At 38.8% G+C, this 16,321-nt stretch overlaps 1 long non-coding RNA gene across 1 annotated transcript in view; it reads right to left on the bottom strand.

Annotated features, from left to right (window-relative positions):
- Positions 1 to 13,843, bottom strand: part of LOC107587890 (uncharacterized) — a 22,512-nt gene extending 8,669 nt beyond the window's left edge. The window contains exons 1-2 of the long non-coding RNA XR_001609517.1: positions 13,833 to 13,843; positions 1,925 to 1,930 (exon numbers count right to left, since the gene is read on the bottom strand). This is a non-coding gene — a long non-coding RNA (uncharacterized lncRNA). The remainder of the gene's footprint in view (positions 1 to 1,924; positions 1,931 to 13,832) is intronic.
- Between the last annotated feature and the right edge of the window lie 2,478 nt (positions 13,844 to 16,321).

Genomic DNA, 16,321 nt, shown 5'->3' with positions numbered 1-16,321 from the left:
GGTGGTGTCTGGTTATTTGTTAATCTAGCCACAGTGCTAAATAAAAACCTTGGATTGTTTTGGTTATTTTTTATGTGTTTGTGGATTTGCTCGGCCCTGGCAGCTTTTAGAGCCTCTCTATAGCTGGACATACTGTTTTTCCATGCAATTCTAAAAACTTCCAAGTTAGTTTTTCTCCATTTGCGCTCAAGACTACGAGTTTCTTTCTTGAGAGAATGAGTATTACTGTTGTACCATGGCGCAGTATGTTTTTCTCTAACCTTTTTCAATTTGATGGGGGCAACAGCTTCTAATGTATTAGAGAAGATAGTGCCCATGTTGCTAGTCATTTCGTCTAGTTCATGTGTATTTATTGGTACACAGAGCAGTTGAGATAAATCAAGCAGGTTATTTCTGAATCGGTCTTTGGTGGCTGGAACAATAGTTCTGCCCGGACAATAACAAGTTCACTCTAGTAATTTAATACTTAATTTCTTGCAAACAATATTGCTGATAAATAGTGTAAAGATCTAATCTGAAAGGTGTATTTATTGTGCCACCTTCTGGTTAGCGTTGTCAGAACCCACTTTAATGGTTTATTTGTGCCAATCAAAAGAGAGGAAATTACCACAAGATTTGTCACTTTTTTTGTGTCGGATATTTAAAAGGAAGTAGAAATATGTCTCTGCTTTGCGCAAAGCCTTTCAACCTGCTAATGTCAAAATGGTGGAGTCATTCAATAGAAGCCAGAGCTGTGAACTGTGTACATCTGTGACCTTAAATGTGCTCTGTGTACTGGAAATGTCAATATGCTTGTAATTAGTCTGTCACCTTGGAGTAAACACCATGAATCAAAAATCTATTTTCTTTTCAGATGAGACAAAGCTGGTAGAATATTAGTTGCATGTTAGTAGTACTAAATCTCCATGCCACAAAAAAGCATTGTTATCTAATGTAACAAACAGTCCACTGAAGGCGAGTTTAAGATAAACCCAAGTGCAGCTTTATTCCAAAGTAATCCAAACATCCAAACAAACGAAGAAAGACTTGACTTGAACAGACTTGACTTGGCATGAACAGACTTGACTTGGCATGAACAGACTTGAAAAACTCACCAACAGCAGGTTACACTGATCAATACTCGACAGGAGATAATTGCAACATGAGGGCTATTTATAACAAACAATACAGGTCACATGACAAGAATCAACCAATGAGAGACAAGACACATGACTGAGACAACCAATGAGAACATGACACTAAGGAACCAATTCTCTTCCAGTGACCCTGCTTCAGTGTGGAAAGGTCTGAAAGACATCACCAATTACAAGACACCATCCCCCAGCACTGTGGAGAATCAACAACTGGCAGACGATATGAACTAGTTTTATTGCAGGTTTGAAAAAACACCATTAACACCACCTGCAACCCCTCTCTCCCCCACTTTAGATCAGTGAAGATGATGTGTTTCAGGTCTTCAGAAAGAACAAGAGAAGAAAAGCACCAGGCCCAGATGGCGTCACACCAGCCTGTCTGAAAACCTGAGCTGACCAGCTGGCCCCCATCTTCACACAGATCTTCAACAGATCACTGGAGCAGTTCGAAGTCCCCTCATTCTTCAAACGCTCCACCATCATCCCCGTCCCAAAGAAACCCAAAATTACTGGACTTAATGACTACAGACCTGTGGCTCTAATGTCTGTGGCCATGAAATCATTTGAAAGACTGGTTTTGGCTTATCTGAAGGACATCACTGGACCCCCTGCAGTTTGCAGACCAGTATCAAACAGGTCTGTGGATGATACATGGGACTGCACTACATCCTGCAACATCTAGACAGACCAGGGACTTGTGTGAGGATCCTGTTTGTGGACTTCAGCTCGGCTTTTAACACTATCATCCCAAACCTCCTCCTGCCCAAATTAACTCAACTCTCTATGCCCACCTCCATCTGTCAGTGGATCAACAGCTTCCTGACAGACAGGCAGCAGCTAGTAAAGCTGGTAAAATTCTCATCCAGCACCCGTACGATCAGCACTGCCGCCCCCCAGGGTTGCGTCCTCTCCCCACTGCTCTTCTCCCTCTACACCAATGACTGCACCTCTAAAGATCCTTCTGTCAAGCTCCTGAAGTTTGCAAACGAAACCACACGGCCTCATTCAGGATGGTGACGAGTCTGTTTACAGACAGGAGGTTAAAGAGCTGGTTGTCTGGTGCAGTCTTAACAACCTGGAGCTGAACACGCTCAAAACTGTGGAGATGATCATGGACTTCAGGAGGAACCCCCCTGCTTTCCCTCCACTCACCATCATGGACAGCACTGTAACGACAGTGGAGACATTCAGGGTCCTGGGCACCACGATCTCTCAGGACCTGAAGTGGGACACTCACATTAAGTCCATTGTTAAAAAGGCCCAGCAGAAGCTGTACTTCCTTCGCCAGCTGAGGAAGTTCAACTTGCCACAGGAGCTGCTGAAACAGTTCTACTCCGCCATCATTGAATCCGTCCTCTGCAGTTCTATAACTGTCTGGTTCAGCTCAGCTACCAAATCTGACCTCAGAAGACTTCAGAGGATAGTCCAGACTGCTGAGCGAATCACTGGTACAACCCTCCCTACTCTCCAAGAACTGTACTCATCCAGAGTGAGCAAAAGGGCTGGCAAAATCACTCTGGACCCCTCACATCCAGCCCACTCCCTCTTTGAGCTGTTGCCATCTGGTCGACGCTACAGAGCACTGAGCACCAGAACGGTCAGGCACAGGAACAGTTTCTTCCCTCAGGCAATCCATCTCATGAACACTTAACAATAAACGTGGACCACACAACACTATTATACATTATTTATTTAACACACATACTCATTTACATTTCAAATTTGCACATATACCTGTACATACATAATTATCTATATTATATATTGAGTTTTTGCTATTTTGTACATGGTCTATTTTGTATATTATTCTTTTTATTATCTGTCTCCTGTCTTGTCACTGTCATTCTGTTGCACTGTGGAGCTTCTGTCACTAAAACAATAAAGCTCATTCTGATTCTGACACATGAACCAATAGCAAGATAACATGAGGGCAAGGGAATCACATGACTAGACAGGGACCATGACTAAACTACAAAATAAGGCATGAAAACATGAACATGAAACAAAACCCCCGTTACATATCCCCCCCTCTAAGAGCGGCTCCAGACGCCCTAACAAAACCCAACAGGTCCAGGAGGGTGGTAGAGCGAAGGCGGAACAGGGGGAGGGATGGAGGGCTAGAGGAGCATGGAGCCATGGCAGAGCAGGCAGGGCAGGAAGCCAAGGCAGAGCAGAGGACCACCAGGTCAGCAGAACATACAGAAGCAAAGATACCCACAATGGAACAGATGACCACCACAGCAAAGCAGGTATCCACCAAGGCGGATCAGGCGGAACTGGAACAGAGACCACAGAGAGGTTAACAGCACCCTCTGCTGCCGTAACAGGAAAGGGCGAGGAGAGTTCATGGACGACCTCCGTGGCTGTGACAGTGCAGACAGAGAGTTCATGAGTGGCCTCCGTGGCAGGACAGGCAGAGAGTTCAGAAGCAGACGCCACCACCTCGGGAGGTTGTGCAGCGGAAGCCGCCACCTCTGAGGCAGACTTGTGGCCAGGAGAGGCCTCTGGGGCAGACTCGTGGACAGGAAAGGCCTCTGGGGCAAACTCGTGGACAGGAGAGACCTTGGAGACAGACTCATGGATAGAAGAGGTCTCTGGGGTGCAGTGTGCAGCACAAATACTCAGGATAGCTACCGCCATAACAGGAACTACTGAGGATAGGGGAACAGTCTCTGTGATAGCCCGTGCTGAGGCCCTGGGGATGCCAGCTGCTCGCACTGACATCAGAGGTGGGTCCATCACACTGGCAATCAGTCCTGGCCCAAGCTCTGCATCCGCAGGAGCTTGGGTACTATAGCCCCCCCCCCCCCCCCCCATCATAATATAATGAATAATGTTAGTTAAGTTGTGTTATCATTATCAGAAAACCCAGCCAAGAAATATGATTGCTTTTTATGAAGAAATAGTAAATTCAAGTCATAATTTAGTGAACACGTTTGCAATGATACATTCATCTTTAACTTAAGATCTGGCATAACATGTTTGCAGCTTATTTTTCCATCCTAATTCTTGCAAAATTTCCTTGTCTGAAGTAAATTTTAATTTTTTTAAAGATTGTTTTAAAGGTGGTTTTATTTGCTTGAAATAAAGCCAATAAATTTCTCGGAGAAGATATACACACTCACACTTTCATTAAATTTACTGTAATCTCTGGGAGTATAAAATGAGCTCATCTCTTGGCAAGTAGCTCTCAAACTGAGTTAAACTCTGATTGGCCCACTGTAATCCTCTTTTAACACAAATTATGTCATTTTCTTGACTAAAACATTGAAATATTGTCACAATGCCTTTGATTGGTGACATTAATCTGGAAACTTGAGTTACTTAATCACTGGATTGTGCTGATTACATACAACTTAGTTTGTATGGTTTGGTGTAATGTTACTATATATTTATTAATGTTATTAATATACATTTTTTACTGTATTAATTTTACTACATATTCAGCAAGGACAGATTAAATTGATCAAAAGTGAGAGTGACAGTCAAAAAGCTACTAAAAATGCTGTTCTTTTGAAATTTTTCATCAAAGAATCCTGTATGTATAACGGGATACACATAAATATTCAACAGTTTTTACCTTAAGATTATGTTTTTTGAGCACCAAATCAGCATATTAGAATGATTTCTGAAGAATCATGTGACACTGAAGACTGGAGTAATGGCTGCTCAAAATACAACTTTGCCATCACAGGAATAAATTACATTTCAAAATATATTTAAATAGAAAATAGTTATTTCAAATTTGAATAATTTTTTTCTATGTTAGTGTTTTTACTGTATTTTGCCGAGCATATGAGACATTGTTAATGTTAATGTCCCAAAACTTTTCTTAAAGGTGACATATCATGAAAATCTGACTTTTCCAGGTTTTAAGTGCTATAATCAGGTCCCCGGTGCATCTACCAACCAAGGAAACGTGAAAAAGATTAACCCAGTAACTTTGTTTTGGTAAGCATTTTGCTACAAGCGGCTGAAAAAACGAGCGCGTCTGATTTCGCTCCCCTAGTGACGTTGCAAAGGGATTTCATTATAATATTACCGCCCCTTAATCTGTAAACGTTTCCACCGACGGCGCCATCATTTGATTTCGCAAGCGACAACGGTGTACCAGTTCTAACATCATGGCGAAAGTTCGAGCAAAGCATGCTAACTCTTCTGTCTTTGGCTGCACAGATGAGCACAGAACACTGTTTAGAGTCCCAGCCTCAGAGGAGACAAGAGAGCAGTGGATTTATTGATTTATTTATTGTATGTTGCTGCTTCCACACAGATCTAAAATAAACATGTGATTTATTTCCCAGCTGCTTACCTTCACAGACATTAACCGACTGTTTTTGTAACTTGTGTGTTTTTAACGCAAACTTGTGTGTGAATGAGAACTTAGTTTAGTACTCACATGCTGTGACAACTCCTTTCTGTCCGTGTGCTTCAGATGTGTGCACTCAGAAAACCATATTTCAGAAGTTTAAACTAATATGGTTTAAAACGCATGATTTCAGCTCGATAAAAATGATAATCAGAACCAAAACAGATGTTTTTAGCAGGTATGAGCTGTAATGGCACAGCTCTATTCTGGAAAAGTGGGCGGGGAGCAGCAGCTCATTTGCATTTAAAGAGAGGCGCGAAAAACGGCGTGTTTCTGCTTCCACTCAAAATAGGCATTTTCAAAATGATATAATAAATTATCTGTGGGGTATTTTGAGCTGAAACTTCAGACACATTCTGGGGACACCTGAGACTTATATACATATTGTAAAAAGGGGCATAATATGTCTCCTTTAACTATTAACAGTACACTAGCCTATAGATGGGATTCAAGCAACAGACATGTACTTTAAACCAGAAAACGCCCATGCCGTGCATATTTTCTAATGTTACATATTTTAATTGTAAAATTTCCATACACAAGCCGTACATCTTGAATGCCTCAAGGAATTTCTGATGTTTTCCATTTTCATGCAGTGTGATGAAGTGACAAGGTGAAGTTTGCAGGCACCCATATGGACCTGCTGTCTCGTTATTACATCAAATACACTTCTCTTGTGAAAATGATATAATAAATTATCTGTGGGGTATTTTGAGCTGAAACTTCAGACACATTCTGGGGACACCTGAGACTTATATACATATTGTAAAAAGGGGCATAATATGTCTCCTTTAACTATTAACAGTACACTAGCCTATAGATGGGATTCAAGCAACAGACATGTACTTTAAACCAGAAAACGCCCATGCCGTGCATATTTTCTAATGTTACATATTTTAATTGTAAAATTTCCATACACAAGCCGTACATCTTGAATGCCTCAAGGAATTTCTGATGTTTTCCATTTTCATGCAGTGTGATGAAGTGACAAGGTGAAGTTTGCAGGCACCCATATGGACCTGCTGTCTCGTTATTACATCAAATACACTTCTCTTGTGAACCTATAAACTAACCGAACTGTATGTTTTTGTTCTCCTAATTGTTCTACTAAAACACACCAAAGCACTTGTGCTTTCCGCACACACGCAAATGCCCTACAGCTGCTGGCTGCCAGTGTGTCTTAAATGAGCAAAATAAACGCAAAATGAAAAACACTCCATATGATGAAAAGGCCTCTTGCTGAAAGAGCTTCATGATATGAAGACTGAATGACTGCCGGCTTTACTTTGTGCATCCCTCTTATACTATGTCTGCTTGAAATCAAGGCTCTGCACCAGATGCTCTCACAACCTGCATTCCTGCAGCAGGAGCGTGCATAGTTCACTCATCCTATCAGCCGGCTCAATTTAAATATTTTGCTGTGCTTCTTAATTTTTCATCAACCTTCTTACATGATCCATTCCAGATGTGCGAGCCACAGGCTAAGTGAGGTGGCAGTAAATTGTACTCTTATGTTCTCATCACACACCGGCCCGGCTGTGTGTGAGGGCACAGTACATTACATGCCTAGTATTTATCATATGACAAATACACGTTATGAAAATATTATAATATTGCAGTGCCAGATGGGCTCTGCCCTTCCAACTACATCAAACGTCAAACAGTTGTACATGATATTCAGCACAGGTACTGAATAACAAGCTCATGAATTTATGGCAACAGACACCTCTTATTTCGTTCAGCTCCACCCTGAGAAACAGAAACATGGACTAACCTCAAAATTCCCTTTATCCTTGAAGAGATAGTTCACCATAAAATGAACACTGTCATCGTTTACGCTCCCTCATGTCAATCCAAACCAATTTTTTCACTTGGTAGATGAACACAATAATATGTGTTGAAGAATGCAGGTGGTCGCTATCTTCTCTGGATTGAGATTTGAAACAAAAATACCCTAACGGTGTTGTAAATTCGTCTATATGACTCTCATGCGGTATATTCTAAGCTGAAGCCGCACAACAGTTCACACAGGACACGTTTTGTGCTCTTCTGCATTCTTTTAAAACATTAAATATATATAAATGAGCATGCACTATAAATAAACATGCTCTAGACCCTGAAACAAAGCAGCAAGGCGTGGCACAACAGTCAAAGTTGCGTGTTTAGAAAAGTAAATAAAGGGGTCATATAAAGCGATTTCATGTTTTCCTTTGTCTTTGGAGTGTTACAAGCTGTTCGTGCATATAAGATCCAACGATCTCATGAAAGTGCGTATCAATAGCACGAGTTTATATTTTGATTTGGTATACTATTTATACGCAGAAATGGACTTTGGCGTGCATATGATACGCAATTGGTAGGATTAGGGTTGTGGGGTAGATGTGTATCATATGTACATGAAAACTGCATATCATATGCACGCCAACAAATTGCGTGTCATATGCATGCAAAAACTGCATATTATATGCACGTCAAACACGTGCGTATCATATGCACGCCAAAGTCACTTTTGCGTATCAATAGCACAAGTTTATGCTTCAATTTGGCGTACTATTTATACACATTTTCATGAGACCGGGCTGTAAGATCCGTAAAGTCGCAAAGACTAAAGTCTCAAACCCAAAGAGATATTCTTTCTAAAAGTTAAGACTCATCACCCCTTGCTAAAATTCTTCATTTAAACATGCCCCCACAAGTCTACGTCACTGTGTGTAACTTTTATTCTCACTGTAGTATTGTCAGGGTCTGTATTACTTACTATTAGAGAAAGCGTAACGGTCAACTTGGATCACGTGTGCCTTAATAACCAATCACATTACAGCCTTGACGTCATTGAATTTCATTAAGAGTTGTGCGATACCCAATCACCGTTTACTATAGGAACGAATGAGAAGTGCCGTAAGCTGAATCCCACCTTTCGCAAAACGTAAGTGACTTCTCTTATAAAACAGCATTTAAAAAAAAAAATAGTTCAATCCGAAAGTATTGTTTAGTGTGTTGCCATGTGTTTCCATTCCAAACATGTTTCCATTTCCGGCACACGCTTGAGGTATTTCGCCAATCACAATGCACCGGATAGCTGGCCAATTAGTGCACACTGTGCTTTTCAAAACAATAAGCTTTGTAAAAATCGACTGTTTCAGAAAGGCGGGGCAGAGAGGAGCAACAATAATGTATGTTACGTGGAAAATAATGTGTTCTTTGAACCTTAAACAGTGTAAACACATTGCATTACACCAAATACACAAAATAATGTTCTTTTTAGCAACATCATATGACCCCTTTAAAAAACTGTGCAGCCAAACACAGAAGTGTGTTCTGCTTGAATTGGCTTTCATTCAGTATGAATGCTGATATATACACACTAATTTAATTTAGGACGTTTATAAATAATCAGTGTTGGGGAAAGTTACTTTTAAAAGTAATGCATTACTAAAAAATAACTAATATCGTTACTCACTAGTTACTTTTTTTGGAAAGTAATGCGTGATGTTTGGTTCAATTTATTCTTTTGATTTGGATCTTTTTAATGAATCGTTTGATCCAGTTTACAAATCTGAAATGAATTATTCATTTACAGCAGTCAAAAGCTCACTTTTTGCTTTTGAAAAAAAAAAACACCACATGAGTCATGTGGATTACCTTTATTACAGGCTACTTTAAACTTTAAAATATCTTGGCCTACATAATTCAGCTATTTTAAGCCTAGACAGCATCCCCAAAATCTGCAGGGTGAATAGGCCTATATGTAGGTATAAATATTAGCTGGCAAAACAAGACTGGATTTGTTACCAAAAAATTTGCCCCTGTTTTTGCATGAAGAATTTTCAAAAAAGAAATATAGATGGGCAAGAAACTGCCGTTATTTTCATAGTAAGTCATTGGATTTTATCATACTTCAGGCCACACTTGGAAAGGGTGATCTGAGGCATTGTTTACCCAAATTCCACACTGTTCAAAGGAAATTAGCAGGTACTTTAAAGTCATGAGTGCTGGGTCTCCTCCAAGGGCTGATTCATTTTGCTTTCCTCTGAATGGATTTTTAGACGTGCAGAGCTGAATAGGAAGGAAAACATTTAGTTGAAATGTGAATAAGGAAAAATTTAATGAAACTGTTGCTTTATTGTGGGCAGATCACTTTGTTGATGTCATATGTTTTCTCTACAATTTTGTGGAGATTTGTAGATAAAAAAAAAAACATTTTATTGACAAAATGCAATTGACCACAGTACTAAGGCAATTGTTGGTACAAGTATTGGCATGCATTCTGAATAAAGAAGAGTCATACAAGACTAATTCATACCAGAGAACATTTGGAGCTGTGTTCCAAATGATCTCCTTAGGCTGTTGGTGATGTGCTGGTAAAAGCCCCATTCACTCAACACACAAAAGAGTATGGACTCAGTAATGAGGTGCAAGACATGATTTTCTGTCAGAACTCAGAAGTTAACTTTCATATCACTTCATTGGAAGTTTGCAAAAGTGCTGAAATAAAGAACAAGGACACAAGTCTATTATTCAGGGATGACTTTCCCCGCGGTGATGCAACTTATATCTTTCTCTTTTTGCCTTTACATTAAAATTTACATATTTTCTTTCACTTGACACACAGCCTGGGCAGACACAAATGGTGTGACCTCGGTTTCAACCTAAATGAGAGGCTAAATTTATGGAAGGAAGTGCAGTAAGACAGTTTTGGCAGTGCGAGTGCCTATGCAGATGCCTGCCCAGCTAGAGAACACCATTATCTGGCAAGGCTCATTCATCAAAGAAACATGGGGGACCTTACTCTAATTTACAGGTCCTGGAGCATGCATCAGATTGAATGTTATATTTGGCTGAAATCGTCATCTCCACTCAGAGCTGGCTGCGAATTAAGAACATTTTCTCATACTGCTGAATATCTGTTAACTCTCCATTAATACTGCAGGTCATCTTGACCCATTGGAAAGTTTAAAGGGATAGTTCACCCAAAAAAATTTTATTCTGTCATCATTTATTTACCCTCATGTTACATAAAAGAGGTTCTATAAGGAGCAGGCCCAAATGTAAAAAAAATTTAATTAAATTAAAATTAAATCACAAATGTCTTATGAGGTACCATTTTGAATATGCAAAATAAAAGGTGGGGTAAAAAATGCAATATAAATGCAAAATAAAATTTGAGAGCTACTACAATTTTTGAGTTGAAAAAACATCAAATTTAACTTTTTTCTTCGCATATCATGTGGAATAGTTGGAATTTTAATGATCCACTGCTCTGGGACTAGAAAGAAGATCCAAATGCTGCCTTTAATTCATAGTGGTCAATGAGAGTCCAGGAATCAGTAAACAAATAATAAAGGGAATCCAGGAACAGGCATGGAGGGCAAAATCCACAGAAACCAGAACTCAGAAATGCAATGTTAACAGAGTGAAGACTTCACAAAGATTAAGTGGAAACACAGAGTTTATATAGGCAAACCTCAACAAGCAAACCGGTCACAGGTGGAGGTTATCAGGCCATAAAGCATTCATGCAAAGGATTCTGGGAAATGTAGGAGAAGCTAAAGAATAGGAAGAGTGCTCTCTGATGAAGATCATAGGGCACTCCAGCTAGTGGGTGTAACAGGAATATTGGACACTAGTTTTATTTGGGCTAGTTTTATGGTACTTTTTTGTCATTGCTGGTTCTGTATGACTCCGAACAACATTCACTTTTAGTAAATGGAAAAAAAGAGGACATGCAACAAAACATCTTTACTTATGTTTTACAAATGAGATCAATAAATTATATTTTTAGAGGAAACCTATCCCTTTTCGATATGCTGGAAAAAAATTCTCACAAATTTCATTATGCTTTATCTGATCAAAGTCAATAAAACTTGAGTTAATTTTTTGGCGCCTTTATTCAACATATAATAAACATCAGTGTTTCATTTGTTTAATTCTGAGCATTAGAACTGGTCAAGAGAGATTACTCATCATTGTTGGTAAAAGAAAAAAAAAACTGTAAACACAGATCCACACTGAAAATCTTAAAATCAAATTTATTTCCTGAAGATAAACAAAGTTTCAACATTTAGCAAAATTTTAAACAACATTCAGATGTCAAATGAATAAGAAATATTGTCAGATTTACATGATAAGCCAGTTAAATTCCTCTTTTTATGACCACATTGGCCGATACCATTAAATGAATTGAGAGCAGCAGTACAAAACGTTGTTTTGTTGGACTGTGCTGGGTAAACATGTCATGTGTGTTAGATGTTAAAACAAATCTCTGGCGCCTTGCTTTGACTGTGGTTGATGCAGGTTAGTCATTAGGACCTGTGTCTGGAGAGGTAGTGTGAAAACACACAAGAGAAAGTGAATGTGTAACCTTAGAAGGCAGCAGAAGCACCTTGGAGATGCTCTGTTATATTGCTTGATTGTGGTTACGAAGGGCCCAGGCCCTCGGTAAACCTGGGCATCAAGACACTGTATCTAAAGTGCATCCATAACTCATGTAAATTTACATCCCAGGAGAACATCAAGTGTGATGGATGCATCAGAAGACTCTTCCACTGAAGCCAAGGATCAAAGAAGCATAATTTCATTTGGCATATACTTCATTGAATTTTAAGGGCACACAAACAACATGCCCACCCTGTAACAATGAAACAGGAGTATGTAGTGATTCACCTTGCAAATGCTGGCTGGTTTAAAAAAATCCACTATGGTTCTTTCAGCCATAAAGGAATTTAAAGGTAGGATTGAGGCTGACTTATGACGAGTCATAGACTCATATTTACTCAAACCACATATGATTCTCTTGGAAACAGCTGCTGGAAAGTCAAGGTCATTTTCTGAATAAACATCATCAGACCCAAAAACTAATCATCTTTGGTCAGTTTGATGTCAAACAGACATGGGCCTGAGTAAAGAGTAGAGAAGAGAAATGGGAAAAGTCATTTGATTTCACAGTCAAAGGCGGCGAGGAATCTGAGGAGAGTTGGCTGACTGCTCTGAAATTCTACGAAATAACTTTTTTTGAACAAATTTCCCTGTTGTCCTATAAAAAAACTATTTGCTGACACTCAAAGTCAATATTTAAATAACATGCTTTTTGGCCTGCATCAGTACACTCATTTGTATTTGTATACGGGTGTGGAGGGAAAAGAGAAAGCCACAAAAATCTTTGACAAGGTGCAGTCTTTGACAAAATACATGAAGATATATTCACCTAGTTCAATGTAGAAACCAAGATTCTAACCAAGGATTAAATTCTCTTCCAGTGACTCGGCATCAGTGTGGAAAAGTGTTGAACAGACAGGCCAAATAATCCAAATCTTATCTGTTTGGTCCATTCAGATGTGAAAGAACAGTAAAAACCTTTTATAACATCCAAACAACAGGATATAGATCTTCTGGCTTCTTGGAATGATGAAGTAAATTAAATTTAAGGATTTTGGTTTAGTTTCATTTAAAAAATCTAAATTCTTAAAAATATTTCCATAGCATAGCCAACAATTCTTCCATGACAAATTTAATGTTGAAACTTACTTATATTCTATGGTGCTTCTGTATCACAATTACATAGCTAACATTTACTTACAATTGAATGAGATTATATAACTTTTCCATGATTTAGTGGTTCTTTTCAACCTGCTCTTCCTCGGCCAGACAGGCAGAGCCAGGGATCTGAATTGACCACAGATGTGTTCCTTTGAAAATCTTTAAAGTGTTGGTTTATAATTCACAGAGTTCGGACATTTTACACTCAATCAACATCCAGCAAAGTATTTTTTCTCAAGCTCTTATGTGAACTGATTATTTTTAATAAGGCATTTCTACAGCTGATGATTTTTCATTGAATCAAAATTTTGCTGAATCGTGATGAATAATAGATACAAAATCTTCATGATTTATTTTACCTAGAGTAGCCTTATTGAATTAGCTATTTTTTAAGATCACAACAATTCATAATTTGATGCCTGACCATCCAAAGTACACCCAACCCCCTTCAAATACTTGAGGACCATCGGCAAACCAGATGCACTAACGTGATGCAAAGAGAGACTAGAACTTCATGACAGCTTGTCTGACTTTTTCGAGATGGAAGAGCTTGTTTGTTTTGGCTAGACTTAAAACAGACTTGGTCTGGCAGCGCTAGAGGTTCGTGAAACTGAGATTGTGGGTGGAGAGCCATTTTTGCATTACACTTCAGATTAACACAGGTTTTGGTGAAAAAATATCTTGTGGAGATATTTCTCACCAGAAGATCATTAGCTGTGCCAACTAAGAACTGCAAAGTCACACTTTCTGAACAGACTATAATATGTAAACTGGCACTAAACTAATGGGACTACATTGCAAACTCGACAGTGCTCTATTTTTAATAATGTTGAAATAGCATGGGATAGCTAATTCACTTGCATTTCATCTTTTAGTTCATTCATGGTTTTAGACAAACAGAAACTGAGAAAGAAGGGAAAATTAGCCTAAAATCACTGCTGCTCACACACCTGAACGCATCCATCCTTGTTCATGGTCAATAGAATGTCTTGTGTATTCAACCAGAGGCGGCATGCCCATTCAAAGTGATTTTTGAGCCAAGTGGATTTTGAATGCCGCTTCCAAAAGACAAAAAAATAGCCAAATAATATTTTCTATATTTGATACAATCACACCAGCATGATTAAATCGTTCAGCGTCAAATCAGCTTCTAAAATTCAAATCTGCGTTCGCTGGCTGGCGCTGAGCCAGAGACACGTTTTTACAGCACTGTGCATTAACCAATCAAACACAATGCTGTTGAGCTTATGAATGCAATGACCAATCAGAGGTGTTCAGATGAGTCATCGCTAAAATGCCGGTGTTTTCTTCACTCACTAGCTGTCTGAATACCTCTTTCTGGCGAATTCTCTCATTAGAAACAACAAACTACAGATGTGTGTATGAATCTGTAATTAAGATATTCATATCACAGTGTAAACGGCTTCAGTGATTTTAATGGGAGTTTTTGAGAGTGCTTGAACTCTGTGAAAATGTTCTTTGATAACGTTAATGTTCTTTGCTGTCTTTCTGTACAATGAAAGTGTTATGATAAGTAGCCTAACTTACAATGTTTTTATTCATATTAACTTTCAATGTTAAATTCACATTAAATATAAAGTCAGTCGTATTAAAACTATGTTATGGCATGACACCCATATCTGTTAATTAAGTAAACAGACAGGTTTTTATGTATAGTTAATAGACTACATTATTAGGCTACTTTGACCATCGCCTACTATCAACTAGCATAATCTATAAAGGTGAGAATCTAGTTATTTAATGATCTAGTTAATGCATTTGGGAATGTTTCGAATAAAAAGGGAAAAATAAATAAAACATGAGTGCTATTTTGGCTGCTGTGTGTCACATGATGTGTTAGATGATGTTCAAATTCTTCTAGTTATATACATAAAGTGACTAAAAGATCAGAAGTCTTGCAAAATAACTGAACATGCAGCAAAAATGTTGCTTTTTTGTGTAATTAAGCAGTTTCATGTATACATGTTTAGGCATGTAAAAGTAGCTTCAATTAATACACTTTGACCAAAGCTTTATAATTCCTGCTAAGCTTATAATAGCTTGGCTTAACTATAAACCCAAGTTTATAATGTGTGTTCCCACCACCACCCACACACTTTTCAGATCGCTCTCAAGCTCCTGGCTAGCAGGTTTACAGATAGATGTTTTCCTGTCTATTGCTATGAAACCAGTAGAAGAGCTTCTGGCTGATCTTCTCAAAACAGACACAGTGCTGACACACAGTACGAAGAGGCCCACCGAAAGAGCCAAAAATAAGTATACAGCAAAGTTCAATGGGTTCATCACACACTATTCCAGTTTTAAGGATCAAAAAATTAAGCATGTTACTCCCTTGTTGTCAGCTAAATGATGAATTACATATGGCAGAGGGGTCCTCATAAACACTGGTGGTTTGAGGAGCGTGCTCCTGGCATTATCTCCATTAACGGCTGCCAGAAGATAATGCTGCACTGTGATTTATGTGGTGTGAAAACTGAGGCTACAGGGAGCAGAGAGCTAAACAAGTGGAAGCTTCAAGGAGTAACTTAACAAAGGATAAACACATTAGAGGAATGTAGCACCACACACAAGCCACAGTCCTGGCTCAGATGCACCTATCATCTGCATCATCTGCAGCTTTAGTGGTTCTTTTCAACCTGCTCTTCCTCGGCCAGACAGGCAGAGCCAGGGATCTGAATTGACCACAGATGTGTTCCTTTGAAAATCTTTAAAGTGTTGGTTTATAATTCACAGAGTTCGGACATTTTACACTCAATCAACATCCAGCAAAGTATTTTTTCTCAAGCTCTTATGTGAACTGATTATTTTTAATAAGGCATTTCTACAGCTGATGATTTTTCATTGAATCAAAATTTTGCTGAATCGTGATGAATAATAGATACAAAATCTTCATGATTTATTTTACCTAGAGTAGCCTTATTGAATTAGCTATTTTTTAAGATCACAACAATTCATAATTTGATGCCTGACCATCCAAAGTACACCCAACCCCCTTCAAATACTTGAGGACCATCGGCAAACCAGATGCACTAACGTGATGCAAAGAGAGACTAGAACTTCATGACAGCTTGTCTGACTTTTTCGAGATGGAAGAGCTTGTTTGTTTTGGCTAGACTTAAAACAGACTTGGTCTGGCAGCGCTAGAGGTTCGTGAAACTGAGATTGTGGGTGGAGAGCCATTTTTGCATTACACTTCAGATTAACACAGGTTTTGGTGAAAAAATATCTTGTGGAGATATTTCTCACCAGAAGATCATTAGCT

The sequence above is a fragment of the Sinocyclocheilus grahami genome, unplaced genomic scaffold, assembly GCF_001515645.1.
Source record: "Sinocyclocheilus grahami isolate Dianchi unplaced genomic scaffold, SAMN03320097.WGS_v1.1 scaffold96.1, whole genome shotgun sequence".
Lineage (NCBI taxonomy): Eukaryota > Metazoa > Chordata > Actinopteri > Cypriniformes > Cyprinidae > Sinocyclocheilus > Sinocyclocheilus grahami.
This window is presented reverse-complemented; position numbering and strand designations above follow the sequence as displayed.